This window comes from Sturnus vulgaris, chromosome 2, assembly GCF_052056855.1.
Source record: "Sturnus vulgaris isolate bStuVul1 chromosome 2, bStuVul1.hap1, whole genome shotgun sequence".
Lineage (NCBI taxonomy): Eukaryota > Metazoa > Chordata > Aves > Passeriformes > Sturnidae > Sturnus > Sturnus vulgaris.
Genome location: NC_142244.1, coordinates 16,859,270 through 16,879,335, shown reverse-complemented (window position 1 = coordinate 16,879,335; position 20,066 = coordinate 16,859,270). Strand labels below are relative to the sequence as shown.

General features: G+C 48.6%; 1 long non-coding RNA gene across 4 annotated transcripts in view; it reads left to right on the top strand.

Annotated features, from left to right (window-relative positions):
• Window positions 1-296: 296 nt before the first annotated feature.
• Window positions 297-20,066, top strand: part of LOC148224636 (uncharacterized) — a 60,821-nt gene continuing 41,051 nt past the window's right edge. Inside the window, exons 1-2 of one of the 4 annotated variants that reach the window (XR_015800582.1) lie at window positions 297-463; window positions 18,736-18,858. This is a non-coding gene — a long non-coding RNA (uncharacterized LOC148224636). Of the gene's footprint in view, window positions 464-12,341; window positions 12,664-15,989; window positions 18,859-20,066 lie in introns of those variants that run through there. The other 3 variants (XR_015800581.1, XR_015800580.1, XR_015800579.1) reach the window with 3 other exon arrangements.

The following is a 20,066-nucleotide window of genomic DNA, read 5'->3' as shown; positions in this document are numbered from 1 at the left end:
ACAGAGTCTGGCCTTGGACCATAACACAGCATCTCTTATTCCTACCAAGATGCCTCAGGGCCAAACGACACCATCTGTGTGCAGGTTTGTGTTAGCAGCATGCCCTGGGGTGCCTATGGGGACACCATTGCTCACAAATTTCCCCTGGGTGGCCTGGGAAGGGTTTCCCTGGAGAAGGGTTTTGTGGCAGCACGTCTAAAAAGCCTGCAGGACTAGGAGGGAGCCACAGTGCTGCTGCCTCCTTGCTTTCCTTATGTTTTCACTGTGCCTCATCCTCTCTTTCCTTTAGGTTGCAGAAGATGGGGAAGTTGTGCCCTTGAAGGAAATGAACCTCTGTGTCCTGGACCTCTGGTGTCACCTGTGAAGCAGAAGGATTGCCCCTTCCTGATGTGTGCCTGACACTTCTTGTGGCCACAGCCACTCCAGCTGAGGTTAAGGAAGGGAAATGGCTTTGTATAAACTGGTTGGTAAAGAAAAAAAGGATTATACCTCCTCTTGTGAGTACTAGTGAACAAACAGGCTGTGAGCACTGCCAAGAAAATCTATAATTTGTAGAAAAAGAGCACTCTGACATTGTCACCTCACTTTAATCTCCTCTTGCCTTTAGTGATTATTTTCTCCTTGGCCATTGGAGACTATCTGGCTAGCAATAAGTACAGCTTACTTTGCTGTTCTGGTTCAACACTAACAGTTAATGATGTCAAGCTGTATTAAGCTTGAACCACTCTGATCATTTCATTCAAAACATCCCTTGAATGCCATGGAGCAATTTTCTCTTTTCTAAGAAGCTGTTGGTCAGTGGATTCATGCCTGCTTTGTCTTGCTGTTCTTGTCTTGAAAGGAAATTTTTGTACTAAAAACTGTAGCTGTGTGTGTGTGTTGCAGGAATAGAAAATGCCTGAGATGCACACTGACCTTCACTACATAAAGTGTTTTTATAAGGCTTTACAAACAAACTTTAGGGGTCATCCTGCATTTTCAGGAAGGATAGAGGGCCAGGACCTCAGCTGGTGTAAATCAGTGTAGTCTGCCTGAAAAGGGCTGGATTCTTCAGCTGAGAATTTGCTGAGTAGTTTTTGCTAGGGGTCTGTAAAATCAGAAACAGCATCAGCAAGCAAGGAACACCATTGCCTAGCTGATGCCCTAAAAGGATAAAGGGGCAGCAGCCAAAGCTGGCATGCTGGATGGTTCAAAACAACAGGGAAAAATTCCCAGTACAAGGCACTCTTCATCTGGGGACTCCTTGCCACAGTATGCTATGGGCTTGTGTTTACATGGTTCAAAAAGCATTTGGACAAATTCATGGATTAAAACCTCCTAGGGCTATTAAAAACAAGAACATACCTTCCTGCTCCAAAAGGTATTTCAGCTCAGGGCTTTCTGAGCTGCAGGTTATGAGAAACCAGGGAGGAATACATTAAAGGGGCTTCTAGGGCTAACTAGAGCTCAGAAAAACCATTGAGGGCTTTTTAGTGTGTGGCAGAAGATGATATAGAAGAATGACCTCCCTGCTCATCCAAATTTCAGGCTGATTTTAAGGAGACACTCAGGGCACTGCACAACTAAAGCAGGCATCAATTTCTCTCCACATCCTGAGATGGGCTGCTCAGGCAAAGAGCAGCAATGTTATCAGTGGCTGGTGCATCACCACAGACCTGGGAGAGCATTTCTGGCCACAGCCAAGATTTCTTGCAGGTTTGCTGTGGAGGAGATGAGGTTCAATCCATCCAGACTCCAGAGGACAGCAGGAGAGAGGAAGAGGAAGGCAACCAGTGCAATGGGAAGGGAATTGCAAGCAGGAATGAGCCTCTAGCCAGCCCATGATCTCAGTCTTCTCCTGAGAGAAGTGTTGAGAAATTTTAGCACCTAGAGGGCTGGAAAGCAGCAGCCTGATGCTAAGGGGTGAAGAGGAAGGGCTGTGTGAAAGGAAAGGCAGTACCCTGTCATGAGCTATCCAGACATGAAACTTCTCCTGGGGCAAAAGAAAGGTGAGAAAAACAGAGGTGTTCTCCCTCCCTGAGCAAGTCTGACAGCCATATGGTGGTAAGAATTGTTGTCATCATAATTAATTCCTTTTTGACATTGCTCTGGCAGATGTCCACGGGTCTGCAAGGAGCAGGGCTGACTTCTTAGCAGCTGCAAAGAAGTGGAGTAAGAAATAAGTAGCAGGGAGGGTTCCTTTTGTTCTAGCAAGGCTTGCAGGAGAAAGGATCATCTCTGAGGCTGAATGGATTCTTCTGTCTCTTGCCCTGCAGAGACAGAGGGACAGGGACCCCCTTTTCTCATATTGTCACTCCAGCCCTGGATTGCACCAATGTTGTTGAAGCTGACACTTTAATATAAAGCAAGTTGTGCATTGCAACAAGGAAACTAAGCCAAATCAGAGCACCTTTCTCGTGTAAAAATAACCTTCATGTCCAGCAGTAATTTGACACTCTCTGCTAAAACAACTCTGCTTCCAGTTAACATCATCTGAAGTGAGGGCTTTGAATTGCTGGGCACTAAAATTACAGCTCCAGAGGGACTAATAGATGCATATGGTTTCCCCTTCTTGCTGTCTTTGTGTCCCCTACAAAGAAGGGTTCTTCATGAAACTGAAGGAGGAGAAGAAAGGCACTTTCAGATACACTAGAAACAGAAAGGTTAGTCTATCATAACCATTAATCCCCATCTCTGGATTTCTGTGTATTGCCATGGTGCTTGCTCCATGTGTTGTGCAGTAAAGGGCAGCCAGGGAGGCACACAGGCTGTGATTGTTGACATTTCTGCTGTGCTTTCCATGCCATCCATGGCTCTGGTGTGTCCTGGGGACACGACCTGTAATTCTGTGTTGGTTTGGGGTTGGTTTCAGCTACACCCCAAACTTGATACACCTGTTATAGGCACACACAGGGGACCAACAGCAGTCCTGCCTTGGCTGAGCTACCATTACATTGGATTTTTAAAAAGTGATAGAAGAGATGGATTACTGATGATTTTTTAAAAGCCTAGTTCTTCGAAGGAGTCCAATTTTCTACCTTTTATGCAGAGGATTTCCCTTTTGTGACTTGAAGCAGGGATTTTATTTTCCCTTCATGTAACTCCTGTTTATTACACAACCTCTCCTTATTGACGTAGCATCTTTAGCTTATGCATCATTTATTGGTATCTGAACAGTTACTGGAAAGCTCTAGGTTCCTGGATAAGCTCTAGGGAGGCACAGCTGCCTCACTAATGGAGGAAAAGCTAACTACTTCCTAAATCAATTACCCTGAAAGGCCAGAAGACATGTCAGGCTGCTCTCCTCATGCTCACGTTCACACACCACAGTGGTCTGTGCTGTGGTGGTGGCACAGTACCCACAGACACACTCACTGCTCCCCATGTGCTCCCAGCCATGCTGAAGGACATTTCCTACTCAGAAAGGTCTATTCCTACGTATGCATTCATTCCATACATCCCTGCTGCTGCATGTGCACTCATAACTCAGGGCTCAGCAGCTGCTGCTCCCCTGCCTGCCACTGACCCATGGGGAATGTGTGGCTGATCTCTAGCAGGCAGCCCAGCCCTCAGGCTCCAGACATAAAAATTCCAGTCTTTTGACTCCAGAAGTCCTCAAGGTAATGGTCACCTGGTGTGCACACATATCCATATAAAGCCTCTTTGTTCCTGCTTGCTGCATGCAGGAAAAGGCTGCCTCCCTTGTGACAGACGTGGCTGGCAGGGAAAGCAAAGGGGAATTTGGCAGAAGTCATTAGTGCTAATTATTGGCATGCATCCTGGGGTGGGACAGGGGTGTTGGACTGCAGGGGAGCACACCTGGCTGCAGTGCTGCCCTCAGCAAGCCAGGAGAGGCTCCAGCACTGAGCACAGGCAGAGGCCACCACAACACCTCTGCTCTTCAGGGAGCTGAGCAGAGAAGCAGGTGGGATGGAAGGGGACAAAATGAAGCCAAGACAAAATGCACATCTAGAAAGCATGGGGACAAGCAGGGATTACTGGTAGGAGCTGGACTGCCTGCAGATGCCTTATCCAGGAGAGTGTCAGCACTGTGACTCCAAAGCTGGGATAGCTGGAAGTTGGTGAATGAAAGGAACAAAGAGTTGGTGGCACAACAATTTGTCCGTTCAGGAGGAGTAACATTGCTTGGAAGGAAGGAAAAAGTGTAGAGCAAGACTGGACTGGTGACAGAGATGGTATTTGGCAGATGTTTCTTCCATAGACCGTGCAGAGTTGGTGGGAAGGGGGATGTGGTTAACTGGATCTGGTTAAGCTGGGAATAAGAGTGTGAGGTCTCTGCAGCAGGGAGCAGAAACAAAAGCCAAAAGAAAGAGGACCAGGGCAGGGCAGAGGGTGAAAGATGTCAGAGAACAGCTGTGAGCTTCAAGGGGACAAGAAGCATATTTCTTGACGAATTTGAAGTCAGTAGTTCTGCTACTAAGAAAGAAATTAATGCTGTGACCTGTATGTAATCTACAGAAGGGAAGGGTTTCCCTGTTTTCAGGAGGGAAGAGCTGTTCAGGAAACAAACCTAGGCATGGACTTTGAGTGAGTCCCATCCCTGAAACAGCCAATGTGCAAGGGGCACAGGGCAGGGATAGGAAGATAAGGGAGCACTGGCACATTCCCGGGCCATTTCAAACACCCCCAGAAAATCCACATATATATGCCTGGCAAAGAATAACACATTCTGGTGCATGGTATTCGATGGTCAACCCCAGGAGCTCCTGGGGAAGTTCCTCTCCTTGCCACCTGCAACAGGAAGAAGATCCCCAGCCTCAAGGTGCAGGGGTTGCTGCAGCAAACCCTATTTTCAGGGTTGTGCCACTGACTCTTGGCAGACATGAAAGGAAGCTGAGTCACTGTATTATAATTTCAAGCTCCATTAAAGAAACATGGGGATAGCAGGGGGGAAGGAGAGGGCAGGGAGGGATGAAGAGAAAATTGAACAGAGCAGAGTAGCACTTGAAGGGGAAAGAAATGTTGCTCATAGGCTCAGAAGGGGGAATTGCAAACAGAGATGAGATTAAAAGGGAGCCCTTGAGACTGTCTCTTTAAATACAGCAAGATTCACTTACTCCATGCTGAGCCAGGCTTGTTGAATGCTGGAGGCACGGTCCCACTGAGGTTTGCCAGCTGATGGAGCAGTGGAAATCTGTCTCTCCCAGTGTACCATCAAGTTGTCCTCTTCCACCTATGTTATTTAGAAAGTCCTATTGCTAATAAATCTACTGCCGAGGGAGCCTAGTGGGGAAGCTTTTTACTTGACTGCCCATCAGCACTGAGCATGTTAAATGATCTTTTTATCCAGAGGCATACAGACTTGGTACCATGTGTTTGGGAGTGCAGTGTGGGGTACCTGGGTGCAGCTTCTCTCGTGTGGAGAGTGTTCCCTTGCTGCTCCCAAAGGCAGGGAGGGAACCTACAGGTGCAAGAGGAAAAAGCAGAATGTGGAAGCATTGCCCATGGCAGATATCATGGAAGATTGCTTTCAGAGCCAGGGGGAAAGGAGTGCTTTGGTGCAAAGGGGAGTGAGGTGTCCAACCCCTCTAGCTAGACCCCTGACCATTTCATTCTGCTCCAGGGCAGCTGCAGGATGTTCACAGTGCAAATGTTGATCTGACTGTGACTTGGGACCAGTCTGGAAAGTCTTTGCCTGGTTTGGCCTCTTACTTCCTGAAAGCATAATTTCAACAGTTTTTTTTAATAGCTCACAGGGGTTGACCTGGCCCAGCAGACCCCGAGTTCCTTGTTGCTGTATTTGTCTCACAAGGGCTACAGGCTCCTCTTTCCTGCTCTGTGCCCAGCTGAGGTCCTGTCCCCTGTGAGGAGTGATTAAATGAAGGGTGTAGTGGTGTAGAGAAACGATGAACTGAATGAGACTTGATCACCTGAGCTGGTCCTGTCAGTGTCCGAAGCACAGTGGGACCCAGACTGATGTCCTGGTCAGGTTGAACGTGTCTAGTGGCATTCATGTTACTCTGAATCTCCTCACCCCCTCAGCTGTGATTTCAGCTCTTATCCCCACATCCCACGCCTTGAATTTTTATGGCCTTGGCAATTGAAAGAGGCTGAATTCCTTGGGACACTAGCCGGCTTCCATTTGCTCTGACAAATGCTAATGGCGCTAAATAAATAGCAAAAAGTGCTCATAATGTAACAGGGTGCTCATTACTGCATTTCCTAAGCTGTTGCCTGGTGCTGCTGTGTGCCATTAGGTGTTTGCTGAATTATGTCTTAGGAGCTCCTGGGTCTTTGGGGTGTTTGCTTTGCAGAAATGAGAAGAGCTGCCAAGCTCTCCTGGCTTGGTTTTGTCCGTGCAGCTCCTGGGGAGGCTCAGGACAGGCAGCAGCCAATGCTGATCGTGTTCCAGCCAGGCTGTTCTCCTTCCCCATGGCCCTGCTGAGAGCTGAGCACTTTGGGCAGCAGCTCAGGGGCTGAGCTGCAAGAGGAGAGCTGTTCCTCACCAGCCATGCCCATCACCTTCCTTCAGGCGTGCCAGGGCACAGGTGGGCTGCAAACCAAACACAGGTGAGGCTCTCCTTTGTGCTTGGGGGTCCTGGCAGACTTTGTGATGTGTCTCCTTGATTTCTGGACTTCCTTTTGGCCTTGTGGGTGGTGATGGAATGGCCAGGATCCTGCATTCAGCAGAAATAAAAGCAGTCCTGCTATGCCCCATAGTCTTTCCAAAGGCTGGTGGATCTCAGGAGGAGCAGTGTGCAGAACTGGTAGTGTTAAGGCACTAGGAAAGACTGAAATGAAAGACTAAAACCCACTGGGCTAGAGACTCTTTTGTATGCACAACAATTCTTTTCCAGGGGAGTTTAAGCACACACCTTGTTCCCAGCTGTGAGTCTCCAGCTAAATATTCCCCATACCCAGGACAACTGCATCCTAATCCTAACAGAGGCCCCAGGGCACTATTGTAATGCAAATAATGATAAATAACAGCAATAATAAAACTCCACCAGCACTTGCACCAGCTCCCTAGCAATCCCAAACCGGCCATAGCAAGCTCCATATCACCCAGGTTATGTAAAGGAGAGTGAGCAATATGACTGGAGCTGTCAGGAGGTGACCAATTAGTCAGCCTAGCTGCCTCCTGCCGGCAGCAAATCTGCCTGTGGCAGGTTGCCACTGAGGCTGGGATGTGTTCAGGCTCCTGCCCTGGCTCCCAGGGCTGCTCTGGAGGTGTGGGGTGATAGCTCAGCCCAGCACTTGGGGCTGTGTTCAAGTGGATGCCCCCCCATCACCACGGGGAGGGGACTCTGGGGACAGTGTAGGGGTTATATTTTTGACAGCCAGCTCTTCGTGAGCAATGTGAAGGCTGGAGTCAGCAGGCGGGCTGGCACAGGAGCTGTGGGTGCTGTGACCCATGCTGCACACCCAGGCTTTGCACAAGCACTGCTCCCATCCCTTGGGCTCTTAGCTGGGCTGGCTGTACCTGCAGAAGGAAGCTCGGTGCAGCAGCTGACTGAGGGTAGCTCATGTGTTCTCAGGGGTTCATGGCTGTCAGTGATTACCCCTCTGTGATGCTTTTTCCTCCCTGGTGTCAGACCCTGATCCCATGCTCTTCAGAGCCAGTCCTTCACACTGAGCTGATGAGTGTACAGAGATAAGTGTTTTTATTTGGCAGCATTGTTATATTCTACTTATCTCTTTTGCTTTTAGCAGTTACTCTGTCTTGGCTGTCAAGTAGAAAGTAATAAGAAATCATGCTCTCTGTCTGGGTGCTTCCCATAGGAGTTTCTCTGCTTGAGAGAAATGGTTAGATTAAGAGAAATTAGTGTTCCAAAATTTTGCCCTTTGGCCGCTGAAATGTACTGCTACAGCTTTGGTCAGCCTTCTTGAACTTATCCAGTGGAGAGCAGCAGAAGGGAGCAGGCAGGCACAGACAATTATTAATAACCAGACTTCCTTCTGCTTGCAGTTTGTTAAAAGAACATGCAAATGGGCAGCCTGGAACCCACTGAGCCACTATCCTGCACTAGCTGTGGTGTAGGGTCAGAGAATGATAGGAATTGCTCAGGGAAGGAATATATTGATAGGGTTAAAGCAGGCTGATGTGTCTTTGGGCAATAGCCAGTTCAAACTTCCCAAGCAAAGGGACGTGCCTGGACTCCCAGCTGGAATAGCTACATCCAGGCCATTCTGTGCATTTGCCTACGAGCCCATTTGTGTTTCAGGACATTATTTCTGTGAGGTGCTCAAAATCTGAGGTGTTTCTGCCCTCACAGTATGTGGAGAGGACTCCAGACAGAGAAGGAGCAGCACGAGAGGGCAAGGGGACAGTAGGGGTCACCAGGATATGGGGTGACCCCAGCAGAGCAGCAGCCTGGGGCTTCAGAAGTGCTCTGCAGTCCTCAGAAGTGCTGTAGCAGGGGTTTAGAGGAGAAGAGGGAGGCAGTTTTTCAGATGTTTATGGGAAGCCTTCTCCAGTGTGAGGGACAAGAAGGCACAAAGCACCAGTGAGGGTGTCTGAAAGCAGACACGTGAGCTGCAGCAGTTGGCACTTCCCTGGTGAGAGAGATGAGACATGGGAGCAGAGGAGGGGGAGAATCCCTCTTATCTCAGATACCCAGGGGAGTTTTTTGGAAACTGTGTGGATATAAGTGTTTCTTCCCCCTGGAAAAGAACCAAGTGCTTTGGGGAGTGGATAGGAGGAAATGAGAAAATCAAATTGCATCTCCTTCCACTTTGGCACCCAAACTCAGACATCAAACAAAGGCAAGTAGGCTTCCTCTATATTTAATTGCACACAATTAAACTGGACCCTTTCACTCTGAAATCAAGTTGAGGTGTGAAGCTCATTTAGATCAATCACAAAGGAAACATCTCAATTGCAGCAACCACATGGCAGGGCCGAGGCACAGGGGTGGTGTGGTGGCAGGTTCAGGCTGGGAAGGCAGGGAGAGGTGTGAGCTGGATGCACCCACTGGGATTCAGCTGACTCCCACTCCCTGTGGGGCTGCTCTGACTCAGTCCCAGCTGCTCGGGCACAGCTTCACAGACACATTTGAGGTCTTCTCTTGCCCCCAAGCTGGGGATTTCAGTCCTGGGACCTATCAGTGCCATCAGGAGCCGTGAAGTAGTGTGATGGGTAAAATATATCTCAGCCATCTTCCCATCCAAATAGGGAAAACACACAGAGACACAAGCCAACTCTCCTTAACAACTCTCCTGCAAACAAGGTGCCCTTGCACCAACCAGGTGTAATCAGGATGGAGAGGGCTGGGAGGGTTAGAGGCACTGGGGAAAAGGCTTTGAAGTCTCCTCTTTGACGCTGTCTCCTCCCTAAGGGCAGCCCCACTTGCTGTGGTTGGCTCTAGCGCAGGCTGAGGTGCAGCTGTGCCTTTGGGATAAGGTAAGAGAAGACTGTCAGCTGTTTGGATGGCTCAGTGTGGTAGCCCAGGGCTGCCTGGGCACCCACAGAGCAGCAGAGACCTTGGGGCTCTTCAGTCTCTATGGTGCCTCTTTCCTAACAGTATTATTTAATTCTTCCTAGGGGCTAAAGTCCTTCTGCTAAATAGGTCAGCCTTGTAGGGAATGCAAGTACTTAAAATACACCTTCTGTAACATCATTCCCAGAATTTTTGTTCTCTTATTTACCTTGGCCAAACAGTTCAGACCCCAGATAGGTGCCAGTCTGTTCCCACATCTTTGCATTGCCCCCCTAGCTCTACTTTTTCTGTTTGGTGAACGAGCATTTTCGGGTCCCACTGGACAAACACAACTTGTGGAGTCCTCATGGGCCCAGGTACATCTTTGTGCCTGGAAATCTGTCAAGCCTGGGAGTTATGGAGGCTGTGGGATGCCCAGGAGAGCTCCTGTGCTCCCTGCCAAATGCAGAGAGGAGTGGGCAGCCTCACAGTCGGGGGGCTCCTGTCACAGCTGAAGCTAAAATGCCTGGAAGGACAACTTAGCTGTACCTTTTCTTTTCTTTATCCTGGTTCTGTTTTTTTCCCCCTTTGCCACACTTCAAATAATTTGATGTTGAATATTTAAGATCGTTTTGTTGTCTCCAGCTCACCTCATCTGACCTCATGATCTTCAGGGTAATAGCAGAAGATGATGATGATAATACTCTGCTGTTTCACAGTGCCACTTCCCCAGCCCTTCAGCAACATTCACTTGTTAAGGCCTGCAAGCCATCTAAAAGTAGGTTAATTCATTATTCCTGCTCTGTGTATCGTGAGAAGCTGTGACCTGTTCAAGTGAGCTGGAACAACCTGTGGGCTTGAACTGTGGGGCAGGGAAGACCCTGAGTGCTCTCAGCACGTAGCAGGGCTCACTTAGCTCCACATCCAGAGCCACTGCTCTTTCTGGAGCTCTTTCTGGAGCAATTGGCACAATGGCATGCAGGAGGTGAGGCTAACCAGGTCCCTGAGGAGCTGAACAAAAAAGCTACACGTGTAACTGTAGATAACAAGCTCCCAGACTTTATAAACTGGAGATTTGTATGGACTGCTGCAAAATGGATGGTGATGGAGCAGTAGCATATGGATTAGTGATGAGGATGGGAGGTGGGAGGCTGGGTGAGCTAACAGGGGGGCATATTGGGGGAAAAATCCTCAGTTCCTAAAATTAATGAGGCCTTGCATTTGCCAGCCTGGCCACCCCTCCAGTGTTGGCTACAAACCCTCAGCCCCAAGAGCCCCATCTCTGCGTGGGGTGGAGAGGCAGGGATCAGGCAGGAGAGGATCCTCCTGGCTCTTGGCAGCCAGAGGGAATGGCAAGGCTGTGGGAAGAGGGCAGGTCACTCCTGTTTCCTCTGGGATGCTGGAGGCAAGAGGCACTGTGGATGGGAAGAGCAGCAAAAATGGATCCTGTGGTGGAGCGTGGAGTGCTGGGTTTGTGCCCCAGCTGCCTGGCAGTGATGGGGATGGGGGGGCTGCCAGCCATGTGGCTCTCCAGGGGGCTGTATACTTGTTTTTCTTCTCTGTGACATTACATAATGCGAGGTAGAAAATGTTTGCACGGTAGCTGTATTGGTCCTTGGGGCGAGGGGAGAAAGGAAGGAGGCGGCGGATAATTTGAGGCTCTTTATTAGACCAATAAATCATTTATAATGCACCAGCTTTCAGGCTGGGCTCTTATTGCTCGTGTCAGCCACAGGATGCTACCTGGTGACTGAAGCAGGCAGAGCATGGGCTGGCTCCCCTAAACCAGAGAGCTGCAGGTATAGGGGTGATATATAAAAATGCTCTGGTGGGGAGCAGAGGGCAAGACAGGTATTTCTGGTGGTATTCCAGGACAAAAGGGCATCCTGTGCCTCTCATCTTTGTGTGTTGGTGGAGCTCAGTGGAGCCTGAGGCTCGCCAGGCAAATATCTCCTGGGTTTCTTGTGTGCTCTGGGTGCCAGGGAAGTTGCTGAGGAGGAATGTCACCCATCTGGAGAGGGCTGTGCTCACCCAGGCACAAGCTTGTGCTTTGCCACATTTCACTGCTGTGTCTTGTTCAGGTTGAAATCATCAAGTCCTGCAAAACTACACCTTTCAATAGCCTGCCTGCATTCTCAGGTGCTTCAGACAGCATCACTTGGCCCAATGTTTTGACAAATGATATCCATATTGATTTCCCTCCTCCTTTTCCTTTCCTTCTCTCCCTCCTTCCACAACAAAGAAACCACTTTTGATAACTAATCTCTGGAGCTAGGCAAACCCAGCAGAGGAGACAGATGAGCTCTCCTTTTAGGACAGTTCACACCAGGGTGGGCTCCCGGGTCATCTGAACAAACATTTAAGCATCCCTGTTAAACAACCAAATGCTTTAGAGAGGGGGACCACTGAATTGACAGAGCATGTGCTCCTGGTGGTGTGCTGGGATTTAAACCCCCCATAAAATGCTGAGCAGCTTCAAGCAAACCTAAAGGGGTTCCTAAGGGGGAGCAGTAAATGTAAAAAATCCCAATAAATACTATTCCCTGTTATGAAATGCAGGTTTGGGGTGGGTGGAGTTGCACAGCACGCCTGTTTCTGTGGGATCTGATTGAACTGTGAGCTCTTTAATATGTTCTTTGTGTCCTGTGTGGACAGGCTGATGGAAGCAGCAGCTAAAAGCAAATCACAGGGTGAGAAGGTGAGTCTTGCTGCTGAGAATTAGCAGTGTCAGGAGGGAAATATCACGCACCTCGCCGACTGAATTATGCATTATGCTGCAAAATCCCCCATGTCAATACGCAAATGCTGCTCCTGTTGTTTTGCCTGTGATGATTGGCAGCAAAGGAATTCAAATCACATCCACACAGCAATTGTCCTCCTGTAACTAAGTCTCTCCTATTCAGGAGGGTATGCTTGTGCAGGCAAAATCTATGCAGCACAGTGAGTGCTTTAAGAAGAGCTTTGGAAATGGGTGGGGACAACATTTTCATGCTTTTAACAATACAAAGCGTTCTCAGGTTAGCATGTACTGGATGTGGCACCTTCTCTTTTTTCCTCACGGGCACTAAACTCCAGGTGTTACCTCGGACCTTGGGAGGAATAGGAGAAGTCCATAGCCAGGTACTGAAAGTGATTTGAGGCACATGCCTCCATGGAAGGACTTTTCCCTCACCAAGCAAGGTAGGAGGATGGAAAGCAGAGCCAACCAAAATGTCATCCTCAACAAAAGCAGTAATAGGGGTCATCAGTGTCCCCTCTCCGTGTGGCTGGACTAAAAGCATTGTGAAATTACTTGTAACAAATGGTAAGAAAATGATTATTTTAATGAACACCAGATTGTTAAAACTCCCTGCTGTTAGATCTTGCTAGTGTGTTTGAAGAAGAGCAGATAACAAAGCTAGAAAACAGAATCTGCTTTTATTTGCTGCTTAAGTCGTTTTTGCCCTGCTACCAGAAGACATAAATCAATTCCTAATTGCATTCCTAGTTTGAGGTGCTGTGAGCATTCATATGTTTAATCTGTCCCGGGTGCTTTTAGAAACAATTGCACTAAGGTGAGAATGTGAGTTGCACAGAATTTTCTTGCTCTTGTTAATATCTTACCTTTCACAGAATAAGGCTGTGTGAAAAATCTGTGGGTTATTTTTTTCTGCTTGGTGACAAAATGAAAAATATGGAATGAAGAAAAACGGACATCTGGGTTTTAAAATAACATTTTGTTTGCATTCTTTGGATGACTCTCTCTTTCAGAACATAACTTCATCTTGAACCACCACTTCAAGATGTTTTGGGAAACAACTAAACAAATCCGAAAATATTTCACCAATAACTTGCTGCATTAGAATAGTTGCTGCAAAATGGAATTTTTTTGCCTCCCCCACCCTCTCCAAGTGGAATAACCCATCTGCCTAAGGAATGTAGCCCTTCCCAGGTTATGAGCTCCTGGGAGGATTGTGTGATAGACAAGAAAACATGGATTTGATTAGATGGAGACTGAGACCTCAGCCCCCTGTGGCACCACCCCTGCCTGACTGCAAGAGGGGACAGGGAGCCAGGGGCTCAGCAGGGAGCTGGGAGAAAATGTGGCAGGCTTTCTTAAACCAGATTAAGAGGACAGGGAGAGTGGAAAAAGAATCTGGAAGTGTTGGAGGAGCCAAGCTAGCAGAGGGCAGGAGAGGGTGAGTGCCTTCTAGGAGAGATTGGATACCATTAGCACTGTCACACAGGCAACTTAAAATGAGCCTTCTGTCGGGAAGAAAGAGTTAAAACAGTTTTGAGCCTTGCAAGGCTCACAATCTTAAAATGTAGCTGGTGAAGCCCAGCAGCTGAGGATTATAAAGATAAGAGCAAGAAGGAGCTGGTGGAGGATCAGACCATGGAGTACTAATGATGACTTCTCACAGGGCAAAAACGTGGGATATAAAATCTGGTCCAAGGAGCATGGAAGTCATCCCAACACCTTTGCTCAGACAGAGACCATCATCGTTTTTGTTTTTCTTTTGAGTGTCAACCTTTGGGATGATGCTGGAGAGGGGAGAAGCCCCTTGGTGCCTGCCCTTGCAGGGTTCAGCCCCCTGGCTTTGGGCAGCAGGTCATTGTGGGCACTCAGAGGTGTGGGCACTGGCCAGCAGGTCATTGTGGGCATTCTGTGGTGTGGGCACTGGCCAGCAGGTCATTGTGGGCACTCTGGTGTGGCCACTGCCCACAGTGCCAGCAGCTGTGACCTGGCAGCCTCTTTCATGCTCCTCTGCTGCTCCAGGTCAGAGCTGCCTCCTCTCATTTCAGCTGCTTCAGTGCACATCAGGCATGCTGAGGAACCAGGAAAAGATGGGGTAATCCAGGTTCACCTACTGGTTTCCCACCTCAAATGTTCTCACCCGTCCTCAGCTGGCACTGCTTCTGCAAGTGGTCTGCCACATCCCTGTCACTGGGCTGTCCTGGAGCCACTGAGGGGTCCTGCTGGCCAGTCCTGGCCAGTGATGAGCTGAGGGTGTGCTCCAGATCTGTGCTGTGAGCAGGAGCCCTGGACATGGTTGTTCCAGGGCAAGGAGACCATGCTGGTTTCTTCCAAAAGTGCTGGTGCTGCAGGGGTGCCGCTGTATCCGAATTTCTTGAGCTGTTCCCTTTTGGAAGGCAGTTTTTGACTCTGGAAGCGACCTGACCTCTCTGTAAAGATTTGTGTGAGGAGTCCTGTGGCTTAGATAGACCTGCAGGAATGATGGATTACGTTCATCCAGTCTATTTCAGGATCTGATTTCTGCTGTTAAAAGCTAAGGGAGCGTGTGGATGTTCACATGGCTCAGCAAGAGACTTGTCAGGCTTTTCTCACAATCTGGACTGACTTTCCTGCACCTTTCAGACACAGCATTGAAGACTCCGTTATGGAAAGCTTGGAAGATGGCTCTGAGCAGAGGCAAATCTGCACAATCCCACAGCTGCAGTAAGGCGGAATTGCTTGGCATTTCCCAAGGATCTGATAAGTTTGTGACTTTGATAGCACCTGCAAAGTAAAGGCAGAGGAAGAAAAGAGCAGAGCTGGGGTTTAGGCAGTTCAAGGATGGAGAGGATAAGCTGCCCTCTGCTGCAGGTCCCATGCTCAGGCTATTCCATCCCCCAGCTGCTGGGTGCTCCCCTTGTTGTCTCACCAGGGGAGACAAACACAAAGGGAGAGAGGCTTCCAAAATGTGGGCTCCTGTCAACAGTGGAGACTTACGAGATCTGCTGAGTCTGGGCAAGGAAGAGGGCAGGCACCCTGGAAAGAAGCTGCCTCATCCCTAAACTATTCTCCAGGAACAGTATGGGCTTTGTGCTCCAGCCCTGCAGCTTTCAAGCAAGCTTAGGGCAGCAGGCATTGACCTCTCTGTTGTCTGCCATGTCCTACTGCAGACAAAATATGCCAAAACTGTGGGGCAATCCCATGGATTTCTGACTCCATTGCTTCTTGCTAGGAGCACTGTCACTCCAGTGATGCCCAGAAATGCATGTGGTGTGGGTGAGTCATGGCAATACTGAAAGGGGCAGTGTGGATGTGTTTGGGAAAAGCTGGAAAGACCAGAACTGTGGACATAGCTGGCATGCTTTGATCCAGGCCCTTAGTGGAACAGCCCTCAGGGACCATCACACAAAATAGCCCAGAACACAGATGCCTATCGAGAGTCTTTTTAGCAGTCCCTTTATGGAAAGGCCAAAACCATAAAATACTTCTTGGTGACTGTGATCTTGCAGCAAGGATTTGCTCTACACCACTTCCTTTCTGCAATGTGCTTTTTTTGTCTTCACAAAAGGCTTCCTTGGCAAAAGGGAGCTGCCAGCTGGCCAGATCTGGCCAAGGGGCCAACAAAAGTATTCAGCTCTACACAGTTAACGCCAGCAAAATTGTCTATTCAAAGAAAAGTCATAGTTTTGACTCTATTTTTTCGTCAGGGTTTATTACTCCAGAACCACTGCCAACATAATTTTTTTTTAGCTAAAAAATAATTTTAAAAAAATCCTAGCATGGTGAAGCCACGCACTTTGAAAACATCCCTCATCCTGGCTGATACCACTGCTGATTCCCATCTATGCTCCTTTTGATCCAAGTGGTCAATGCCTTTGCAATGCCACTTTCTTTCATCCCAGAAGTGGAGAAAAATGGTGACTTACCCCATTTCATTGAATTCCCATTTTTAAATGTTAAAAACAATTTAATTCCTGATGGCTATAATGGCATCCCTGCCTCCCTTTCTCCTTCCCTTTCTAAACCACCTCGAAACCCGGGGGATGGAACCGGCTGACAGGATTCCTTTAATTATCCTCACTCCCAACACTCATCTCTTCCATGGTGCCTTCAAGGGACACCGCTATGAAAGGTTCTATACACACAAGCACTACATCCACACTGAGGCAGAGAACAAAAACAAAATGTCAGAAAAGCCACCCTGAATGAAATTAACACCAAATACAAGCAGGCACATTCCATCCGCCCCATTAGTCAGTAGTGCTCAGATACCATGGTGATGAGCCTCCCTATAAATACTTCCACAGCAGCAAAACTGCCTTAAAGGGGCCACAGCCTCTCCCATGCACCTGGGACTGCTCTCCTTCCCAGACTGCGTGGCTGGCACCTGAGCCACACGCCCAAGGAGGAAGCCAGCACCATCTGCTTTTCTTTTCCCTGTCACAAGCAGCAGGAGCTGCACAGCCCTGATGTCACACCCATCACTCAGGAATTCAATCCCAACATATTGCTGGGAGGAGGGGGCTCTGCACTTTGCTGTTGGGCAGTTTCTCAAAGCCAAGGAGCCAGGTGAGCACAGCATCCCTCATCTGCACATCCTCAGCATCTCCCAGCCCGAGCCCTCACCCAGCACAACCACAGCAATCTGAATGAGGAGCCAGACATGTGCTTGTTTATCCTCACAGAGGTAAATGTTTGTGGGGCAGAACAACACCTGATCAGGTTGTTGGGCATTTGGGAGCTCCTGTTCACAGATCCTCCAGAATAGAAAAGAGCCAAGCAAGAGGGGCAGGGAGGGGAAGGGAAAGAAACACATGCTCAGATGTTTAGGTTGCTGCAGCCAACTTCTGCCTACGCTGGAGGAGAGCTTTGAGTTTCTTGCCCTTGATGTAACCACCACCAGATGTTTGTTTTCACAAAACCTTCTTGTATTGAAAGCTACAACTCACACCTCAGTACCTCCTCTGAGAAGAAATGAGTAACCCTGCTATTAAGCTGTGGGCAGCATCACCTGGAGGGTGATTCTTCACACACCTGCTGCTCTTCAGAAATAGATGGGAAACCTTGGGCTGCGAAATAATTTCAAAGGGCAGCAGCTCCAGTGGTATATGGGGCATAAAAAGAGAAATTATCACGTGAAGAAAAGCTGACCTAGCCTTGATGCAGAAGACCCAATGCATGGTTGCTCCTAGTGCCTGTATAAACAAAGCAGAAACCACTTGGAGCTGCTGACTTCCACATGATCCCAGCAGAAATACAAGGAGAAAGAAGAAAAAAGAAAAGAAACGTCTTTCTTGTAACTCAGTGAATCCCCTGCAGCAATGGGAAAGGGTGGGAACATAAGCTGACTGGGCTTGGGCCCCCTCCCATGACAGCTGTAACCAGTCACAAGGTATGATGGAGCAGGGCAAGTGAGAGGCTGTGTGCAAATGCCTTGCTGAGCTTTCTGGTGTGGCCCCACAAGAGCACTTGGGGGTGGGGACTGAACTGTTTTGGTAAAAACATGCTATTAACTAGTTGGACTAACTGCAGGGTGGGAGGAGATGAAGAAACCTCCAGTCCTAACCAAGAAACTGGTGCTCACTCTCTCCATCACTGCAGGCAAGTTTTCTCTCTCCCTTCTTTTCTCCCCCACTGCATTTTGCATTCTTCCTGGCCTGCTGTTTGTACAGTAGTTCCCAAGCACATTCTGGATGTATTTTGTTTTCATTAATTGCACTTTTTAAATGATACCTGGAGGTCCTCAGTAGATGGTGGCTGAGAGTGTGAGCAGTATGGAAACACAGTGCCTGCCAGCCCCCAGGTGCTGGGGTGTGCTGTCGAGTTGCTTGTCTGCCCTATTTACATGGAGACTAATCAGCTCTCCATGGAATTTTCTGTTTGATCCTTTGGCCTGTCTCAAGGGAAACACAACACTGACTGACAAAATATGTATATTTTGGCTTTCAAAAACTATTACACTTTGCAAATGTCACCCAGACGTTGAGCTTTGTGGTTGCCAGGGAAACATCATGGGAGATAACCTGATCGCAGCTGTGAACTGCATCCTTTCCTCTCCTGGTGTGAAATCCACACTTCCAGAAATGCCCGCTCTTGTCTTGGGCTATTTCATCTTCAGAAAGCAGAGGCTTGAAAAAATTAAGGTTATTTGCAGTCCAGAAGGTATTTCCTTCTGAAATGGAGCTATCTGGGGGGACTTGCTCCTTGGGTTCAAAGGCAATGGCTCAGCACCAGAGGGTTTGTTGTGCTCTGATGATATCAGCATGTATCTGCTGGTACAGCCACAACCCTGCTCAGAAAATGTGGGATAGAATCAATACCTATTGGGGCGTTTGTACAGTGTCAGCCTGTAGTTTTTTCAAACTGGGGTTTGAAAAACTCGGTCTCCCTGGAGCTATCAGCTGAGAGAATCGCTGGCTGGAGTCAGTGCTGGAGCTCCAGATAAGAGAGATGGAGCCTCCTGTCTATGACCTGGCATAAAAAGGGCTGTGCTGATTCATCCCAGAGGCTGGCAGGGATCAAGTGCCTCTTGCAGTGAGGGAACCTCAAGCTGCTGTTCCCAATGGAAACGTTCCTGTTCTCTCCTTATATATTATGCTGTGTGGTGTCAGGTGGAGGTGGGATGTCAGGGAATCTACTCTGATTTTCCCTCTGTTCCAGGCAGGGCCAAGCCACTTGGGAAGGCAAAACCACATCCTGCCTTGCAAGTGATAACAGCCCAAGCATCTCTGCCTGCTTGTGTCCATGCCTTGAAGAGGTGCAGCAGCCCTGGACACAGATGGGGTGAGTTCTGGGCTGGGGGGACACAGGCCATGGGTGTGCCTCGTGTGCTGGCAGCAGCTCTGCTGGGGGAGAAGGGGGGACGAGCACGTGGCCCCAGGAAAGCCTGATGTGTGTCTCCCCTTCCTGGTGTGAAAGAGTGGCACTTTAAAGACGTGAGATGCAGCTCTTTTCCCTGACACTCAAAGAGCCAGCTGACAAGCTGCTGTCAGGGAAATGCTGTCTAACTCCCTTTCCCCCAGTAATTTCCCTGGTAAAACTGCACTGCAGTGGAATCAAGTGGTGACAGACACCAGTGGGGGAATAGATGTGTTTTCTTTCTTTCTTTCTTTGTATTTTTGTTTTCCAAGTGTGCATCTGTATTGGGAGCCATGTGCACACTGGTAAATCTCGCCAGTTCAAAGAAATGTTTTCAGTGTTCATATTCAAACTTTAGCTCTTCCCCCTCTGCTAAAGAAACAACAAAGCCTTGAAGATGCTCCCAGCTTGCATGGGATTAAAAAGACATCGTGGCTGAAGTGGAAAATAGCATCTCATGTTTTTCTTTTGGGTTACATGTGCAGAAAGCCCCTCTGTTGCTCTTTTAGCTGGTGCTGTGAAAAAGCCTCTCTGATGAGGAAAGATAAACTGTAGGTGGAGGAGGGAGAAGAGTGCTCTGGTTATAAAACTACCTTGCAGGCAGACAGCTCGTGGCCTGGGTCATGCCAAAATTGCTGTGGGCAAACCTGGGAGTGGGGCTGGCAGTGCTGGAGAGCTGCTGTGCACTTGGGCACAAGAGTAAAGCCCAGCCCTTGATGGTGCAGTTACCCTTGACACCTCATGTTTGTCCCAGTCCTCCTTAGGTGGTGGACTGTGGCTCATTGTGGTTCCTCTCCTCATTTCCATAAACAGGAGAGGATTTCCTGGGGGTACAGGGAGAGGGAAGGAACAATAAGGCTGCACTTCCCACCAGCTTTGTGCAATGCAGTTAGTGCTTCCTATCACCTGGTGTTGAAGTGTGGCTGCAGGGCTCCTCCTCTCAGGAAAGTCTCCATGACTTAATTTTGTTAGAAACTTTTACCCTAAGAACTCATCTTTGCCACCCTAACTCCTGTCAGGCTTCAATAAGGGATTTTAGAAGGGGCTTTCCCTACTTTTCAGTGTTGGAATCATGACAGGCTGGTCAGCCCTCCCTTAGTATTCAAAGTAGGGTGTTTTACTCTTAGGATGGA